The sequence below is a fragment of the Camelus ferus genome, chromosome 10, assembly GCF_009834535.1.
Source record: "Camelus ferus isolate YT-003-E chromosome 10, BCGSAC_Cfer_1.0, whole genome shotgun sequence".
NCBI lineage: Eukaryota > Metazoa > Chordata > Mammalia > Artiodactyla > Camelidae > Camelus > Camelus ferus.
In genome coordinates this window covers 30,511,596-30,531,790 of record NC_045705.1, presented here as the reverse complement: position 1 = coordinate 30,531,790, position 20,195 = coordinate 30,511,596, and the positions used below count along the sequence as shown (strand labels likewise).

The following is a 20,195-nucleotide window of genomic DNA, read 5'->3' as shown; positions in this document are numbered from 1 at the left end:
ACTGGCTTCTCCAGCCTTTCTGCTTTCATTTGTGCGGTCACTGCCTCCCAGCCTCTAGGCTTAAATCAGGGCACACTCTTTGACTCATCTCCCTAAAGGGGCCCCACCCTCACTTTGTACCTAATCTAGTCAGTTGCCAAATCATTCACTCTTGAATCTGTTCTCATCATTTCCACTGCTATTACCTCATATCAGACTCTTAACAGGGTGCATAGCTCTAACCCATTTTAGAATTAGGCAATCAAGATAATTAGCTTTCCTAAAGTGCAGTTGTGACTTTGTCACTCCTTTGCTCAGAAACCTTCAATAGATCCCCACTGCCTACTTAAATAAAGTACAAATTCCTTACCCTCATTTTCAAGACCCTCTAAAACTGTTCCTAACTTTCTCTGTCAATCTTGTCTCACTACTTCAACATGAACACTGTCCTAAAATCAAACCCACATGTTCAGCTCCCCTCAGACAATGCACTTTCTTGTCTCTGCCTTCACCAATACTTTGCCCACTACTACACATTCTCCCTGCTCCTTCTATTAATAAAGTAATAATTTAACATCTCAGTGGTTAAAAAATTCATTTCCCTCCTTAATGAGTCCCACCCCTATTAAGTTTTTTGTTCCAGGAATGTTCTAACCATTTTCAGGCATGCACACAAATACATATACATTTATAACCATATATAATAAAAAACCATTCCATATATGTATGCTTCTTTGCAACTTGTCTTTTTTTAATTAAATAAGATTTATGCATTTTTCTAACCAGCACTCACAGATTAAACACATTCTTTTTAGCAGTTGTGTAGTATTCTATTGAATGGGTATACCATTTTACGTAATAAAGTTCCCTATAGATGAACATGTAATTTCCAGGGGGTTTTGCTTGTTTGTTTGTTTTCTAAAGCAGTGCTGCAGTGAACATCCTTGTGCCTTTTCTTTGCCTCCTTGCATAGATCTGTAGGACAAATTCCTATCAGTGGCATTACTTGGCCAGAGATTATATACATTTTACATTTTAATAACTGCTAAATTGCCTTCCTAAAAGTTTGTACCAATTATACTTTTACCAATAGTGAGTTTGAGTGTCTGTTTCTCCAACTCTTGGCCAACCAAAGGTTGTTACACTTTTTCATTTTTGCCAATTTGATGGGTTTCAAAAAAATTGTTTTATTACTTTTACCCATCCTCTCTTCATTTTTTAGCTTCTTGGCAATCTACATACACTTTAAATCCTAGATTAAAATCCATCCCCTTCAAAGATTCTCCCCTATCTAATTCCTCCCTTCAGTTAAACATCTACCATTTTTCTTTTATATAGTTCTTATACTGTTTTGAACTTTAGCAACTAGTCTATATGTTTTATTCCTCTGACCACTGTAGTTTGCAAATTCCTTGAAAGTTAGGACCAGATCTTATTCATAGAAACACTGAATGTAGAGCTAAGCAAGAATTTTAGAGATCATATTAACCAAGCGTCTCATTTTTATAAATAACAGGAGTATTCAGCTTTTGTAGAATGCATTACTGTTCAAAGGCCCTTCCTAGACATTCAGTTAAGTTATATTAAATCCTCACATTAAGATTATAAGCGAAATATCGTTATCCCGTTTTACAGATGAGGAAACTAAGCTACGGACGATTTACTGAGAAAAGTGGTTTACTCAGAGCAGGTCCAAGACCAGAATCCAGCGTCTTGGCGCCATGCACTTTCTTTCCAGTATATCCCAGCTGCCTCTCTCGTTTCCCTCACGCACTTGGCTGCACAATCAATATTTGGCGGATGAAATGATTTTTTAAAAAATTGCTAGGTGTTGACAGCAGCTTAAATATCTGTAATTAAACAAAGCAAACATGCTGACGGTCGGCAATGCACAGCTCTCCATACGTATTTCGCCTTTCTTTCAGGGGTCGTCAGCAGCTCTCGCTCCAGAGGGAGTGACCCTCTTCCCACCAGACCTGAGAGAGCCGGGTCCCCAGGGAAACACGAGTGCCTGCGGCTCCTTTAAGGCCGCGGGCGGCGCGTGCCCGCAGTGCTTTCAAATGGACCAATAGAAGGGCGATGGGCGGTCCACCGAGGACCAATAAACAACGAGGACACTGCGGGGTGTGCGGCGGCCCAAGCGGTTTCAAACGGCTTAGACCACCCCCTTGGTTCTGACCCGGCGGAGGTGAGTGGACTATGGGCCCGACCCACTCGCCTAGGCCCTCGGGCTCGCGAGTCGCGCGCGCAGAGGGGCCCTGAACCGCGGGCGAGGGTTCTCTGCGGACGCGCGCCTCCCTCGCCCTGCGACCCAGCAGGTCTGAGTCGCCGAGGCGGGGCGGAGGCCGGGGAACTCGCGGCTAGGAGGGCGGGGGGCGTGGGCGCTGGTGTGCAGCGGGGCCGGGGCTGGGATCCGGGTGCCTGGAGCGCGCCGCGGCGGGGTGCGGGCGGCAGCGCCGGGGGGATGTAGGAGGCGCAGGGCCGCGCCTGGCGGCTCAGGGTGTTCCGGTACTGGGGCGGGGGCCTGTGAGTCGGCCCTGCCGAGGCGCCCCTCGCGTAATTGTCAAATGAATGAATGAGTGAGTAAGAGCCTCTGAGGGCTCTCGTGGTTGTGAAGGGCCTGGTCGCCTCAGAGAGTGACAAGGACAGCGGTACCGGGGCCTGCCCGCTCACCTGTGTCCCTGCCCGCGCACCTGTGTGTCCCCACCGGCTTGCTGCGATTTTAACGATTCGGATCCTACCGCTCCGCCCTTCTGGTTGGTTTTCTCTTTCAAAAGGTGTCAGTAGAGTTCGGGTATCTTTCCAGCTCTGAAGGTTTGGGGGACCAATACAATAGCCAGCAGTGTAGGTTAAGCAGGCCTTGCTACTTCAAGGTGGTGGCTCGGAGAACTAGATTCTTACTTTTTAGATCTTACCGCTCCGGTTGTTGAGAGAGCTACTCTGCAATCGTGGTAATTGTCAGGCAGGATTTAAATGCATCCGTTTTGTTTCTAGGATAGGAAATGATGAAAGTCATGTTGCCAGAGTGGCTACTGTGTGTTAGAAAATATATTCATGTTGATGAATCTTAATGAGTTTTTCATTCAGCATCAATAGAGGATGAAGAGGTTTTTGCAGAACTTGCCCCAAATTTATGCGCGGCTCCAGTTTAATTCTTATGGGAATCAAGGCTTCAAATCTTGGCCCAGAAATGCTCCCTGTCTTATTTTGTGCATAATTATAGTAATTGAAAACTCATTTTTAGAGAGGTGAACTCCTCCTTTCTCCATTTTCGTCACCGTGAAAAGTCCTTCTTTGACCTAAAGAGCTGATAAATTAAGCTAACGATCTTTTAAAACTTAAGGAATTGTAAAATATTTGGACTTTTCTTAAGTGACTGGACAAAATATAATGTTGTTTTTATAGAATAATGTAGAGAAAGGTGAAATCAATTTATTTTGCCAACATAAATTAAATCCAGTTGGTAAACTCATGAGAAAAAAATTTTACACATTATTTTAAAGTTTGTTCACTCAGGCAAAGGCAAGCAAAGGTATTTATTCCATAATAATTAATATACTTTATAATTCATTAGTTTTAAAATTTTGATCATCAACTTCGAATTATGAACAATGTTATAGCCTTCTACTGACAGCTCAATTTTAGCAGCAGAGTTTTAATTGCAATAAATTTGAGTACCTTAATATTACAAGCACTGTCCTAGGTTTTGGGGAGGCAATTAAAAATAATAAACATCTTTATGAATGCCTTAGGTTATTGTTAAAAATCTTGATGGGGAATGAAAACTTTTCTTTATATTGGAGTAAAGCTGGGCTCTTTTATGCTCCTTTTGACTTAATAGAGTCTCATTCATTCATTCAACAAATATTGAGATTGATGCCTACTGTGTGTTAAACATTGTTCTAGATTCTGGGAAAACACTAGTGAACCAGAAAAAGACAAAGCCCCTGACCTAAGGGAGTTTGACAATTTTATCTCTCAAACAATTTGCTGTAGCAAATTGTAGTTTCTATAATCCCTCTGGCCCAGCTTTAGTCCTTGAACAAAATAAATGCTCAAATACTTTTACCAGCAGTAGTCAACATTATTGAATATTCACTGTGTGTCATGTTTTATCTTTTAATTCTTACAACTTTTTACATATAAGGAAACTGAGTTTTAGAAAGGTTATGCAGCTTGTTCAAAATCATGCAAGTGATAGGACCTCAATTTGAACCCAAGTTAGTCTGTCTTCAGGGCCTTCACTCTTAACCGATCATTGTACTTATATGCAGCAGTGAGGTCTGTTAGGAGGAATTCAGGATCAATTTCTGGGTAGAATCTCCCCCCCCCCTTTTTTAAGTACTTCTATCAGAGACATGATAAAATATGAACCATAGGCATGGTAGTTTTTAGAGGAAAGGTGGGGCACTTCAAAATACAGTATTTACCATATGGAAGATGGACAGCTGTGACAGTGGGAAGGGAGACTAAGTGGGGGCATAAAATTAAGATCTAGATCTAATTATGATTAATAGATTCCTGGTGATTAGTATGAGAGAGATTTGTGATTCTTAAATGCGTATTCTTACCTGTAGAGTTCAAAATATGTTACTTAGCTTACTTCTTTCAGGGCAGTTGCCTTGCCTACTTGATAAATCTCAGACACATTAAGCTTATTCTTTTTGGCCTTTGTGTTTGTTGTTCTCCCTGCCTGGAACTTCCCATCTGTCTACCCCCTACCTCAAGCCTGTCTTTGTATATAGGCTTCACTCAAGTCGCAACTTAAATGTCATCTCCTTAAAAGAGGCATTTTCTAAGCTCTCAATTAGAGAAGCCTTCTTTGTCACATTTACCTCATTTCCCTTTTTTTTTTTTTAACTTCATAGCATTATTGCTATATAATAGGCCATTTACTGACTGCTTGCTTGTATATTGTCTGATTTCCTCACAGAAATGAAAGCAGAGCACAGATTTTTTTTTTTTTTTTTTTTTTTTTGGATCTGTGAGGTTACCTCAATGCCTCAAACAGTGCTCGAGACAAAGAAGGTGGTCAAAAAATATTTGTTGAACAAAGATGGCCAAAACTGGCATAGTCTTTTGTATGTAATAAAGTGATAAAGACAATATATATCTAACCATTTGGCTGTGTTACTGTGTCTTTGGAAGTGAGCAATATGTTAGCAGACCAATTTGGAAAGTCTTCAACTAAGAATCCTGGAAAAATGATGGTTTTGTGTTTGTGTTGATTGGGAGAAAGGTAGATCCTGGCTTCCCCCTCCCACTTTATTTTTTTTTTTTCCAATTTTTAAAAACTTTCAAATCTATAGAAGTTTTTAGGGATACTGGTCAAGTATATAGTAGAATGTCCCTTTATTGGAATTTATCTGATGCCTTTTCATGACTAGACTGGGGTTATGCGTTTTGGGGAGGAAAATCACAAAGAGAATGCCATTTTCACCACATCATATCGAGAGTACTATCAATATGATTTCTGATTTGATAATGACTTTGATCACCTGGCTAAAGTAGTGTTTGTCAGGTTTCTCCACTGTAAAATTACTCCTTTCCCCTTTTTATACTGTCTTCTTTGAAAGGAAGTAATTATGTACAACCACTTATGGAGTGAGGAGTTGTGTTCCTTGTTGTTTGGGTGGAATATCTACATAACTTATTTAAATTTCTTTACATGGGACATTTGTCTCTTTCCCCATTATTAATTTAATTAGTCAAGTATTTATACTGAAGGATAATTTACACTTTGAGTTATATCCCAGTACTTTATTTTGTTGCTCAGATTGTTCCAGCTTTATCCATTGGGAGTCCTTTCAGTTGACTCCTGTGCCCCTTGAAGATATCCACATCATTGAGTGCGTGTGTGTGCGTCTGTGTGTGTGTGTGCATGCATGCACGTGCTGTTTTTATTGAATTATTTTTGAGCACTTCCTTACGTTCTGGCACTACAAGACATTCTAGGCTCACCTTGTATATTTCTTGTCACAGTTCTAGAATTAGCCAAGAAGCCCTGGTAATTTTTATTGGAAAATGGTAATAGAAATCAAGATCTGGTCACTAAGTGTTCTCATTGCTGCTGAGGTGTCATTTCTTTTAGGCCCTCTGAGCTACCAGAGCAAAGAAATATATATGTGTGTGTACTAGCTGGTGCATATAGACATATCTATAAATATTTCTATAATGAACCGTCTGTATCTGTATTAAGTTAGACATGATTTCATACTGATAGCTCCAAGTCTAATCCATTACTACATCATTCCAGCCTCCTCCCCCTTGTTGATCTGTTGATCTGAATTTCTACTTCAGCAGTGAGAAACCTGGCTTCCACCATCCATTTACTTGTGTAGTCCCAGGATACGTATATAGCAATATCTGAATTGTTAATCTGTACTCCCATAGGGAACAACTTTATCAACTAAAAGTACAGTGCTTATGTGCAGTTCCTTTTCCTTTTAGTTTTACAAACTCCATTCATTTCTGAAGTTACCTGGGTCAGCACTTTTTCCCCACCAGCTTTAGTGAAGTGGTTTCACATATTTGTAAGATAGATTCTCCTGTTACAGTTTGTGTTCTTTTATGGGATCACCCAATCTCCTAAATGACTTTTTAAAATTAGCATACATTGAAGTTTACTCTTTATGTTGTAAACTTCTATAGGTTTTGACAAATCCATAATGTTATTTATCCATCATTACAGTATCATAGAGAATAGTTTCACTGCCCTAAAAAGTCCCTTGTTAATTCACCTATTGGTCCTTTCCTCCCTCCCCTACCCCCTGGCAACCACTGATCTTTTTATTATCTCGATAGTTTTGCCTCTTCCAGAATGTGATATAATTGGAATCAGACACTATTTACCCTCTTCAGACTGCCTTCTTTCACTTAGCAGTATCTGTTTAAGGTTCTTCCGTGTTTCTTAGCTTGATAGCTCATTTCTTTATATGCTGAATAATATTTCATTGTATGGATGTACCATAGTCTGTTTATTCATCACCTAGGTCACTTCTAGTTTTTGACAGTTATGAACAAAGCTGCTGTAAACATTGGTGTGCAGTTTTTTTGTGTGCACATTAATTTTTAGTTCCACTGGGTAAATACCTATGAGTGTGATTGCTAGATCATATGGCAAGACAATGTTTAGCTTTGTAAGAAACTGCCAAACTCTCTTCAAAAGTGGCTATATTATTTTGCATTTCTACCAGCAATAAATGAGAATTCCTTTTGCTCCACATCCTTATCAGCATTTAGTTTCATCAGTTGTTTTGGATTTTAGCCATTCTAGTAGGTGTGTAGGGCCTAAAAAAATTTTTTTAACTTTGTTTTCGATGACATGACTTTTTTGAAGAGAAATGACAGGTTTTTTTTTTAGAGGAAACTTTAAAAAAAAACCTTTTTATTTTGTAATAATTTCAGATTTATAGAAAAGTTATAAAGATGATACATAGAATTCTGTATACCTCTCATCCAGTCTCCCGTGTTGTTAACATCTTATGTGGTATATTTGTCAAAATGAAGAAACCATCATTGATGCATTACTTTTAACTGAACTCCAGATTTTGTTGGGGTATCTCTAGTTTTCTGTTCATATCGTCTTTCTGTTTCAGGATCCAATCCAGGGTAACTTACTGCATTTAGTTGTCATCTGTCTTAGTCTCCTCTGGTCTTGGATAGTTTCTCAGTCTTTCCTTGTCTTTGTGGCCTTGACAGTTTTGAGGAGTACTAGTCAGTTATTTTGTGGAATGTGCTTGCTTTGTGTTTGTCTTATGTTTTTCTCATTATTAGGCAAGGGTCATGTGTTTTTGGAAAGAATGCCACAGAATACCATCATTTTTATTAGAGAAAATGTGATATCCACATGACATCACTGATGATGTTAACCTTGGTCACTTGGTTGGTTAAGGTAGTGTTTGCCAGGTTAAGTAGTAAAGTTACTATTTTTCCCTCTCTACACCTGTTCTTTAGAAGTGAGTCACTAAGTCTAGCTCATCTTCAAAGTGGGTAAGGGGCTTCAGTTCTACTTCCTGAAGGGAAGAATATCTACATAAATTATTTGGAGTTTTATAAGGAAGACTTGTCTGTTCTCCCCCATATATTTCTCTACTTAACCATTTAGCTATATCAGTATGAGTACGTTTTATACTTTGAGGTATCATCTGATCCTGTGTCGTTTATTTTTGCTCAGATTGTTCCACCTTTGGCCACTGGGGACTCTTTCAGGTTGGCTCCTGTGTCCCTTTGACATCCTCCCATCATTTTTTTTTCTTTTTGAGCATTTCCTTACTTTCTGGTACTACAAGACACTCCAGACTCATCTTGTGTCTTTCCATGTCCCAGCCTTAGAATCAGCCATTTCACTAAAGAGCCTGGTTCCTTTTATGGGACAGTGGTATTTAGAAACCAAGATCTGGGTGTGAAGTGGGCTCATTGCTGGGGTGTCATTGTTCCTAGGCCCTCTCAGTGGACAGAGCTAGGTAATATATTTATGTATGTTAATCCATGTGTAATCATATACATATTATTGTTTTTATATGCTTCCATCTGTATTTATATTAAGCTGAACATGAATTCATACAGTTCTAACTTTTAGAAGAAACTTGTGTCTTAAACAAATGTCCTCTTTGTGGTATGCTTTTTTCTGAGACCTAACTTTTTTTCTCAATAACTTTTTTTTAATGCCACAGAAAACATTGTTTTCCCTTATTTGGTAACAGCAGTTGTTTATTTCTGGTATATGATCTTTGTTCAGAGATGCATTCAGAGTATAAATTTTGACTCAGTTGAAATGGTCAGATATTTTGGCATAGATAGGATGTCACATAAGCCATGGTGACCTCTTGTCTCTTCAAACATGATTTTTTTTTAAATTTTATTAAGAGATTGGAAACCTACTGTTTTGTTATCTTGGTTCTATTTCTTAGAGGTTATTAATTAAAGTGACTTAGGTCTTTTCTATAAAGGTGAGAAAAAAGTTGAGTAGTCTCAAGTATTTCTTGAAATGAAATTCATTTTTTTAATGCAGATGTCTTTTTTTCTTTTTTCAGTCATAAGACTTAAAGTAGTGTCTTATTTATCTGAAAGTTAACTACCAGGAAATAAACCAAAATAGTATTTTCTGCAGCCTAAATTTTGTTAACTTTCTTCATGTAGATTCTACTATCTCTTTATGCACAATTTCACCCTGCTTGGTTCTTTAAATCAAGAGTTACAATTAGGCAGTACTGTTACAACCTAACAGAAGTGTTAGTTTGATCACAAAGTTTGAGGAAGGAAAGCTACAAAATATAAAACATTAAAATTCAAAAGGCCATATTGGAACCATTTGGTTTTGATTCAAGGGTCCCTCGTACCTCTGTGGCAATACATCTTGAGGGTATTGATGTAATTATGCAAATAGATTATCCTAAAAAGTTTAAATGATTATCAGTATACTTTGAGAAGACTGGGAGGCTTATGTATTTTCTTAGAATTACATGGGGAAAAGTTACATTAAATAATTGATGTTTCAGGGATAAACTTCTGATAACTGGCAAACTTGGCTGTCTAGAACATCTCTTTCTCTGATCTGTTTTGTTGTTTTATTTATTTCTTTTATGTATTTATTTGCAGTGTTTGTTTTTATCATTTTACGTTCTTATTTACCTGCAGTATGAAGTCTCTTACTTGTAGATTTCAGGAATTTTTTTTCAGTAATGTAATTCTACACTTTCCTTTTATGATACATTCCTTTAAAAAAAAAAGAAAGGAAATCTCATGAAAAGCCCCTAGTTTAGAACTAACATGAGTTCATCATTTGGTAATAAAGACCAAATCCCATATCAGAAATCTCTGGACAGTAAAAGAAAAGTCTTTTATGCTTTAGAGGACTGCCTGCCTATTTTGAGCTATGTTTAGTATGAGGGATTCCTCCAAATGAAATATGGACAGTCCCCTTGAGTATTATAAAATGGCGTTTACTTGTTTAACTAGTAGTAAATCTGCTTTCTATAGGATAAAAAGGAATAGATTGCTTATACACCTAAAGAAACAGTTTATTTTAGACCAGAGAGCACTTGCCTTACTTAGTTCCAAAAGCTCTAAGCTGATTTAGGCCTTTCTTGAACCAGGGGACTGAAGTGTGGGTTTAAGACTGAAATCTGTTTAAAAATCCCTAGATGACTCTGAGATGATGCTTATAATAATAGCATGGTAATGATAGCTACTGTTTCTTGAGTACTGGGTATTTGCCAGGCAATCTGTTAGTACTTCTTTTTCGCATAAAGTCACTGGCTTTGTATGATCTGGTCATTTTCAGTCTGCCCTTTTTCTCAGCCCCTATTTCGGCCATCTAAGTTGCAGTTCTGTTCTTTACTTTTGCCTAGGTATTTCAGGCTTTCACACATGCCTGAAATATTCTCTGTTATCTCCAGTCATTATGCCTATGCCTGCTAATCTCTTATTAATTTCATTCAGTTCTCAGCCTAAATGTCACTTTCTCAGGGAGATCTTCTCTGACCCTCCAGTCTAGATTAAGTGCCCCTATTACACCCTCATAGTTCTTTGCCCTTGGGCTACTATATTGCACTTCCTGTACTCAGTACATAGCTAAGTGCCTAACACAGAGTAGTGTCACATGATCTGACAAGTTCAAATTTACTTGTGAAGCAGGAGAACAATGTGAATATTTGGGAGGGATTCTTCAAATTTATAAGGCAAAAATCTCATTTTCATTTCAACTATTCACCACAACAATTATTTGAATCATCTTAGACAAGTTACTAGGCTCTGTGCCTCAAATTTCTTGTTTATAAAATGGAGATGATAATATTAACCTAGGAGTTCTGAGAATTAAATGAATTAGTATATGTGAAGTGCTTAGAATAGTGCCTGGCACATAATGAGTGCTCAAAAGTGTGTTTTAAATAAGGAACCAGGAGAGTGGCTGTAGCTCAGTGGGTGGAGCTCATGCTTAGCATGCATGAGGTCCTAGGTTCTATCCCTAGTACTTCCATTAAGTAAAAAATAAATAAATAAAATAAAGTGTTTCAAAAAAAAGCATTTGTTCAGAAAATAAATAAATAAGTAAACAAACAAATGAACCACATGAAGATGGTACTGTTATGGCGGATGAGGAAACTGAGGCTCAGCTAGTGTGTGACAAAGCAAGCTTTGGAACTCAGATCTAACTCCATAGTCCAATACGACAGTTTAGACTGAATTTAATCTTGACTAGAGCACTCTACAATAAGATTTACTGCAAGCAACTGTTCTATTGCCATGACTTTACCAAATGAAAAATTCTAATATTAAAATTACCATCTTTTAGTCTATTTTATAATCACAAGTAGGTACTCAGAAAACTGACAAAAATCATATGCATTTTCAAAATACACCACTGAACAATTTTTCACTTTGAAAAAGGGTTTACTTCAGAATTCCATTAAATTATATCGTGTTTCCTGACACATTTGAAATACACATTCAACATACAGAATTTTATTTATAAACTCAAAAAATTTATTATGTCAAACATTTATTATATATTAAAGATTTCTATGATTTGATGAAATTTGTGCCATTTTAGGAATTATATGTTAGAGGACAAAGCACTATGCTAGATGCTGGGATAATAAATAAGATTCAGTTCTTTTCTTTCAAAGGAGATATGGAATCTCATGTTAAGGGGGAGAAGTGAGGCTTAGCTTACAGGATGAGTATAGACAGAACCTACCTCAAGGTACCAGGCTGGAATTTTAAAGTTTGAGAGCTCTTAAAAACATTATGATAAAAATATTGATGCTTGTTGTATTTTTTTTTAAATAAAGACTTGTCTAGGCGTTAAAGTGAAAAGTTAAAATTCTTTAGCCAATCCCATAGACTCCCTTCCAGAAGTAGTCATGGTTAACAGTTTTCTATGGATTCATCCAGAAAAATTTTATGTGCTTTCAAACATACACAATGTTGTACTAGTTGTATTAGCTTTCTATGACTGCCAAAACAAATTACTGCAAATGCATTGGCTTAAAACAACAGACATGTATTCTTTTACAGTTCTGGAGTCCAGAGTCCAAAGTTTAGGGTGAGTCTTATGGGAGGCTAATATTGAGACAAGGCCACACTCCTCCAGAGGCCCTGGGGAGAACCCCTTCCTTGCCTCTTAGCTTCTGGTGGCTGTTGGCATTCCTTGGCTTGGGTCGCATCACTCCACCCTCTTCTAATCTTGCTTTTCTCCATCTTCACATTGCTTTCTCCTCTGTGTCAAATTTCCCTCTGTTTCCTTCTTATAAAGATACATGTGATTGCATTCAAGTCTCACTCAGATAATCCAGGATTATTATCCCCGTCTCAAAATCCTTAATTTAATCACATCTGCGAAGACCCTTTTCCCAAATAAAGTAACATTTGCAGGTTTCAGGAATTACAACCGAGTATCTTTGGGGGTCATTGTCAGCCTACCAAATGTGTATGTCCCTCTTTATGTATTTTTACTTAACACACCAAAAAAGTATTAGACTTTATATACTGTCTTGCAAATTTATTATCTTTCTTCCTTTCTTTCTTTCTTTTTTCTGCATGGAGGTTTTCTGATGGGACCGGAAAACCTAAAAGAATTTGTCTAAAAGAATTTGTCTAAATTCTAAAATTCTAAAAGAGCTGCAACACTCCAAGTTTCTTTTTAAAATTTAATAATAGATTTCTTCCACTTAAGTATTTAAATATTTTCTTTAGTCTTCTTTGTCTTTTTTTTTTAATTTAAATACCTATGGAGCACTTTTTTGAACAGGATGAGTGTCTCACTTTTTTTAAAAATTATGATTAAAAAGAAAAGCATGTAACATAAAAATTACCATCTTAACCATTTTAAGTACATTCACATTGTTGTGAAACACATCTCCAAAACTTTTTCATCTTGCAAATCTGAAATCCATTAATCTCCTTTTCCTCCTCCACCAGCCCAATAATCACCATTCTACCTTCTGTTGCTATGAATTTTACTAGTTTAGATACCTCCTATAAGTGGAATCATACAGTTTTGTCTTTTTGTGACTGGATTATTTCACTTAGCATGATATCCTCAGAGTATTCATATTGTGGCATGTGACAGGATTTCCTTCCTTTTGAAGGCTAATATTCCATTGTATGTATTTACCACACTTTGTTTATTCATCCATTCTTCAGTGGACATTTAGGTTGCTTCTACCTCTTGGCTATTGTAAATAGTGCTGCTTTAAGCATGGATGTACAAATCTGTTTGAGACTCAGATTTCAATTCTTTTGGATATACGGACACACACACACACTCTCTGAAGTGGAATTGTTGGATTATACTGGTAATATGATACTCTGTTTTTACCTTTTTCAGCAACCTCCATAGCAGTTGCACAATTTTACAATCCCACCAAAAGTGTACAAGTGTTCCAATTTCTCTGCATTCTTGCCAACATTTGTTATTTTTTGTTTAAAAAAATTTTTTTGGATAGTAACCATTCAAATGGGTGTGAGGTGATATCTCACTGTGGTTTTGACTTGGTTTCTCTGATGATTAGTTATGTTGAACATCTTTTCATATGCTTGTTGACCATCTGTATATAGTCTTTATAGAAGCATCTATTCAAGTGTTTTGTCGATTTTTAATTGAGTTATTTGGGGTTTTGTTGTGGGGGTTCTTGATATTTTACGGATATTAACCCCTTATCAAATGAATAATTTGTGAATATTTTCTTCCATTCTGTGGACTGCCTTTTTACTCTGTGTCCTTTGATACACAAAAATCTTTAATTTTGTTATAGTTGTCTTTTGTGCTTTTGTTACCTGTGCTTTTGTCACTGTATGTAAGAAATCATTGTCTATTCCAAAGTCATGAAGCTTTTCCTCTATGTTTTCTTCTAGGAGTTTTATAGTTTTAGATCTTAAAAGTTTAGGTTTTTAGTCATTTAAAATTAATTTTTGTATATGGTATAAGATAAGGATCAAAGTTCTTCTTGCATGTGGCTATCCAGTTTTCCCATCATTGTTTGTTGAAGAGACCACCTTTTCCCCATCTAGTGGTCTTGGCAATCTTGTCAAAGATAATTTTACCCTATACGTGTGGGTTTATTTCTGGGTTCTCTGTTCTATTCCATTGATCTGTCTGTCTTTATGCTACTACTACACTGTTTTGATCACTGTGGCTATGTAATATGTTTTGAAATCAGGAATTGTGAGTCTTGCAACATTTTTCTTTTTAAAAAAATGTTTTGATTATTCAGAGTCCTTTGAGATCCCATATGAATTTTAAGATTAATTTTTCTATTTCTGCAAAAAATGATGTTGGGGTTTTGATAGGGATTGTGTTCAATCTATAGATTATCTTCAGAAATTTGGATATCTTAATAATACTAAGTCTTCCATGAATATGGGATGTCTTTTCCTTTATCTGTGTCTTCTTCAATTTCTTTCAGGATTGTTTTACAGTTTTCAGTGTACACGTCTTTTACCTCCTTGATTAGGTTTATTTCCAAATATTTTATTCTTTTTGATGCTATCATAAGTGGAGTTGTTTTCTTAATTTCCTTTCCAGATTGTTCATTTGTAGTATATACAAACACTACTGATATTTGTGTGTTGGTTTTATATTCTACAACTTTGCTGAATTCATTTATTCTACAAATTTTCTTTTGTGGAATCTTTAGCGTTTTCTACATATAAGATTATGTCATATACAAACAAAGATGATTTTACTTCTTTTTTGATTTAGATGCCTTTTATTTCTTCTTCTTGCCTAATTTCTCTGACCAAGACTTCCATTTCTGTATTGAATAGGATTGGCTAACACAGGAATCCTTGCCTTGTCCCTACTTTTAGAGGAAAAGCTTTCAGTCTTTCATCATTGAGTATGATGTTAGCTGTGGACTTCTCCTGAATGGTCTTGATTATGTTGAAGTAGTTTCTTTCCATTCCTAGCTTGAGTGTTTTTATCATTGAAGATATTGAATTTTGTCAAATGCTTTTTATTGCATCAATTGAGGTGGTCATGTGGTTTTTGTCCTTCATTCTCCTAATGAAGGATGTTATGGTGTACTACATTGATTTTGGTGTTTTAAACCATCCTTGCATTCCAGAAATAAATCCCACTTGGTTATGGTGTATAATCCTTTTAACATGCTTTTGGATTTGGTTTGCTAGTATTTTGTTGAGGATTTTTGCATCAGTATTTATCAGTGATATTGGTCTGTAATTTTCTTGTAGTGTCTTTGTCTGGCTTTGGTATCAGGGAGTTCTGGCCTCATACAATAAGCTTAGAAATGTTCATTTCTCTTAAATTTTTTGGACTAGTTTCAGGAGAGTGGGTGTTAATTCTTCTTTAAGTGTTGGGTAGAATTCTCTTCAGTGAAGCCACTTGTCCTGGCCTTTTAAATCCCATTCCAGTGATGGTTGAGCGTACAAAGTTCAGCTGAGTTTGGTGCCCTGAGTACAGACCATAGGAAGTCCTGCTCTGAATGTGATTCTGACTAGGTGGTCCCACAAATTGTGCTGGATATGACTAGATGACTCAGAAACTCACCTTCTCAGTACCATTTGTATAGAGAAGGAAATGTAATTCATATTTCTGACTTTTTGAATCAGTATTTTTACCTTTTATGACATGTTTTTCTTTGCCAGGCATAGGAGGCTGATAATTAAAATCTTGCTTTTTCAGTGGCTTATGTGAATCCCTACTTCTTGACCTGAGGACAGAATATATTCCACCAGGGTTAGAATGCCTGAAAAAGGGAAATGATGGTAGAACCCACATGTATACAAACTACGGTTTTAGACACTGCATCTGTGATACTAGCATAAAGCAAACTACTGTTCCTTTGTTGTTGTTTAACCAAGGGCCAAAGAGAATGGGGTCTGAGATTTTTACCACTGAAATAGGAGCACTTTACAAACATCTAACATAAGCTGCAAATATCCTAGTACTGAAAAATTTGGAATTGTAAGCATGCTGTTTATTATATATAAATAGGTGTTGTGGAATACTATTCCATAAAATTTTAGAGGTGGGAGGGTAGTTAATAAAACCCCTTGTTTTATGCATGAGAATACTAAAGCCCCTGAAGAGTAAATGATTTCCTTAAGGTTTCACAACTAGTTAATGGTAGAGCATGGCTTTGGGGGTATAAATTTTCTTTCCAACCCAGTTCTTCCTCTCAGATTTAAAAAAAAAAAAAAAAAAAAAAAAAAAAAAAAAGCCTTTCTACATTTCTGCCTGAACACTGTAGTGTATAACTTACTAAATTACTAAATTATAAGATCTCATTAGAGGCAGAGCTTTTTTTTTCTTTCATTTTGAAACTCATGGAATTTTTAATATATTTTAAATATAATAAGTTATTTATGTTATAAAATTTAAAAAAGAAACATCCATGTTCCTATCACCCAGTTTAAGAAGTAGATCATTACCAGTATCCTGTGCAGCCCTCCTTTACTGCATCCCAGATTGTATACTCTGCCTTTTCTACTGTACTGTTTTCAGTATACCCTTATATTTTTCTTTTAAATTTAATCACAAATGTATGTATCTCTACACACTATATTGTTTGGGTTTGTATAATCATACTGTATGTTTTCAGTAACTGTTTTTGTTAGCATGGTTTGTGAAATTCATGCATGCTTTTGCTGATTTTCACTGCTATATAATATCTTTTTTGTGAATATACCACAGCTTATTTATTCATCTCTGTCAATGGGTTATTTTAAAGTGAGATGTAAGTCACATACCAAAAATGTATCCTTTTAAAGTGAACATAATTCAGTGGCTTTTTAATATATTGACATAGTTGTGCAACTATTAACAACTATGTAATTCCAGAACACTTACATCACCCCAAAAAGAGACCTCCTGCCCATTTCAGTCATTCTCCATTGCCCTTTTCCCTCCCTACCCTCCCACCCACAGCCCCTGACAACCACTACTCTGCTTTCTGTCTCTATGGATTTGCCTAGTGTGGGCATTTCATACTAACATAATCAAGCAACATATGGCCTTTTGTGTCTGGTTTCTTTCACTTAGCATGATGTTTTCAAGGTTAACCCATGTTGTATGGTGTAGCAGTACCTCATTCTTTTTCATGACTGAATGATATTCCATTTTTTTTCATATCCACATTTTGTTTTACAAATCCAGTTGATGGATTTGTGTATTGTTTCCATTTTCGGGCTGTTATAAATAATGCTGCTATTAATATTTATATACAAGTTTTCATGTGGATATATAGTTTCAATTCTCTTGGGGATGTAAAAGCATTTTTTGTAGTATTGGACATAGTTTTTAAGTAAGTTTTTTAATATTTTCATGTGTGCTTTTTGTTTCCTAATCAAGAGAATTATATTTTTGATAAAGATGTTTCATATGACTTGCTATATATAGAAATTGTTGAGGAATTTTATTTAGGCTATGGAAACACTCATCTGAATGTTGGAAAACTAATCTGACTGACCAATGTGTATGTAATATATGTTTTGCTTTCTTCTAGTTACTAGGAGCACTTTTTTGTTAATCCTTATAACTTGTTAATCCAGACAAAATGACCAGATTTGACGACTTTTGGATGGGATTTGAAAGAGTAATTTTCATTGATACTTCCTTTGAAAGTGTTATAAAGCCACGTCTAAGATTCATACCAAGTGATCAATGACTCTTTGTAAATAGAAAAATAGGTTGCAAACCAGTAATACTAAATTGTAGAAAGAACTGGCTTTAATTGTTAGGTATAAAAATATAGATCCATACTGGAAATTAGTACTAAGTAATAATCCAGTTACAGTTGAACTTTTATACATTGCTGGTGGAGGAGTACAAAATGGTTCATGCAGCCACTTTGGAAAACAAATTTGACAGTTACTTATAAATTAAACATGCACCTACCATATCGCCCAGCATTCCCACTCTTGGGTATTTGCCCAAAAGAAATGAAAAGTTATGTTCCTACAAAAATCTGTAGCAGTTTTTCTTTTGTTTTGTTTTGTTTTTTGTTTTCCTTTTTGCAGAGGAGAGGTAACTAGGCCTACTTATTTTTTTTTTTTTTAATGGAGATACTGGGAATTGAACCCAGGACCTCATGCATGCTAAGCATATGCTCTACCATTTGAGCTATATCCTCCCCCCCAGTTTTTCTTTTATAATTGCTAAAAACTGGAAACAACTCACAAGTCCTTCAACTGGTAAATGGATGAACAAAGTGTGTTAGGTCATATACTGGAATATTATTCAGAAATAAAAAGAAACAGACTACTGATATGTACAAAAACATGAATAATCTCAGTTGTATTATGAATGGAAAAAAACAGACTCAAAAGACTGCACACAGTATAATTCTTTTTGTATGACATTGTGGAAAGGCAGAACCGTAGGAATAGAATACTGATCAGTGGTTGCCTAGGGGAGAGGGATTAAGTACAAAGGGGGAAAAGGAAATTTGGGGGGCTAATAGAGATGTTCTTGGCTGTAGTGATGGATAGATGACTCTATGTGTCTCAAAACTCATAGAACTATATACTAGAAAGTAAATTTTACTGTACGTAAGTTATACCTCAATAAACATGACTTAAAAGCTCTTAGATTGGAAAACTTCTGATTCTCAGTTAATACTGCTTCTGACAGCTAGGAACACAGGGAGTTAGGAGCAGTCAGTGGGAGGGGTCTATACATTTGCTTTTTAGTTTTAAAAGGAATGTGATAGGAAAGGTAGACAGTAACTGTTGAATATTGTGTATTTTATTTACCAAATACTTATATATAGCAATTAATTCTAGGCACTTTACAAATAAACTTCACTCATTTAATTCTCCTAATAACCCAATAAGGTAAAAGAAGAAAAATTCCCCATTTTACAAACAGAAAACAAACACAGAGAGTTAGGAGTTTGTCCAAAACCACGCAGCTAGTAAGTGGCACAACCAGAATTTGAACTAAGCATTCTAGCTCCAGAGTCTGTGCTCTTAATCACTAACTTGGCCTCTTTCCTTCATTGAATATGAAGAATTCCAGTTAATGTTTAAAACTTTTTTTTCCCCTCGATCTGGCTATTTGTGCAATAAATATTTTTCTAAAGTATTTTTAATTTGTTGCAGGAAAACATTCAGTGAAGAAAGATTTCCTTTTTAAGTGTAAAGAAATGCCACCTTCCTAATACATGATTATCATTTTCCCATATTCTCTTCTATATATAATATTTGCTAAATCATTTCCTAAACAGTTTTCACTTTGTCATGTTAAAGGAGAATACATCTAACCAGTAGTTTGTTGAATTGTGAAGATTTTACATGTCCAGTCTAGTCTCTTCATGGTATAGTAAAGAAAAGGAGGCAATAACCAAAATAAGATGGACTGTGATATTTGGTAAGATATCTAAGTATTATTCAGGAATATTTATATAAAATATCTTTGCATTTAGGACAAAAGATATAAATCCCTATAATAATAATCTTTAGTTTTGATGTCTGAGACTGAGGTATATACAATCAGGAGATTTTTCTTCTCTCTTAATTTTTTAAATTTACTAATGAGCACAGCATTGGGTATTATCCATTTGTGTGTGTGCATGCACACATATACTTACTGCAATATGCTTATTGATGTTATCTGGACTCTTGTGTCAGAGTAAGTGTTGGTCATATCTTTTGTGATAAATATTTATTGAGTATTCATTTGGTGTCACCCACTGGGAAATAAGATGAGTAAGAAATATTCCAGCTCTTGCCCTTGAGGATACTCACAATCTAATGGGAAGCCTGATAAACAAACCATTACTCTCAGAACAGTGTGATAAGCTTGATAGGACAGAATGAAAGGTCTTAATTACCTAATGCAGAAGTATGAAGTATTATTCACAGTTAAATGCACTTTAGAATGATATTTTCTTGGCAGTTCAAAATCAGACTGTACTAATCTGAATCAATTTCCCTTCATGGCAGCCTTAGCCTAGAATTTTCTAAGACCTTCAGAATAAGGGTAACCTGGGTCTGCTTCATATTAGAGCAGTCTTCATGTCTGTCCTTTGGAATCTAAACTTCCACTTGAACCCCTGTTCGTGATAGAAGATATTAGGGCACTTATACATGGTCTTTAGCTTTACTAAATTGATTCCCATACTCGTTGGTGGTGGCTTAAGGTTTTAGTAAGGTATGTGCATTCATCTAGATTAGATGAGGGAATACAGGGTTAATAAACACATAAATCTCTTTCCTGAAAGTATAAAGGAGACACAAAATGCATACAA

General features: G+C 35.9%; 1 protein-coding gene across 1 annotated transcript in view; it reads left to right on the top strand.

Moving 5' to 3' along the window:
• The first annotated feature begins 1,948 nt into the window (after positions 1–1,948).
• CKAP5 (cytoskeleton associated protein 5) overlaps positions 1,949–20,195 on the top strand; it is an 89,896-nt gene continuing 71,649 nt past the window's right edge. Inside the window, exon 1 of the mRNA XM_006180882.3 lies at positions 1,949–2,167. The gene's annotated coding sequence lies outside the window, so the exon portion shown is untranslated. The remainder of the gene's footprint in view (positions 2,168–20,195) is intronic.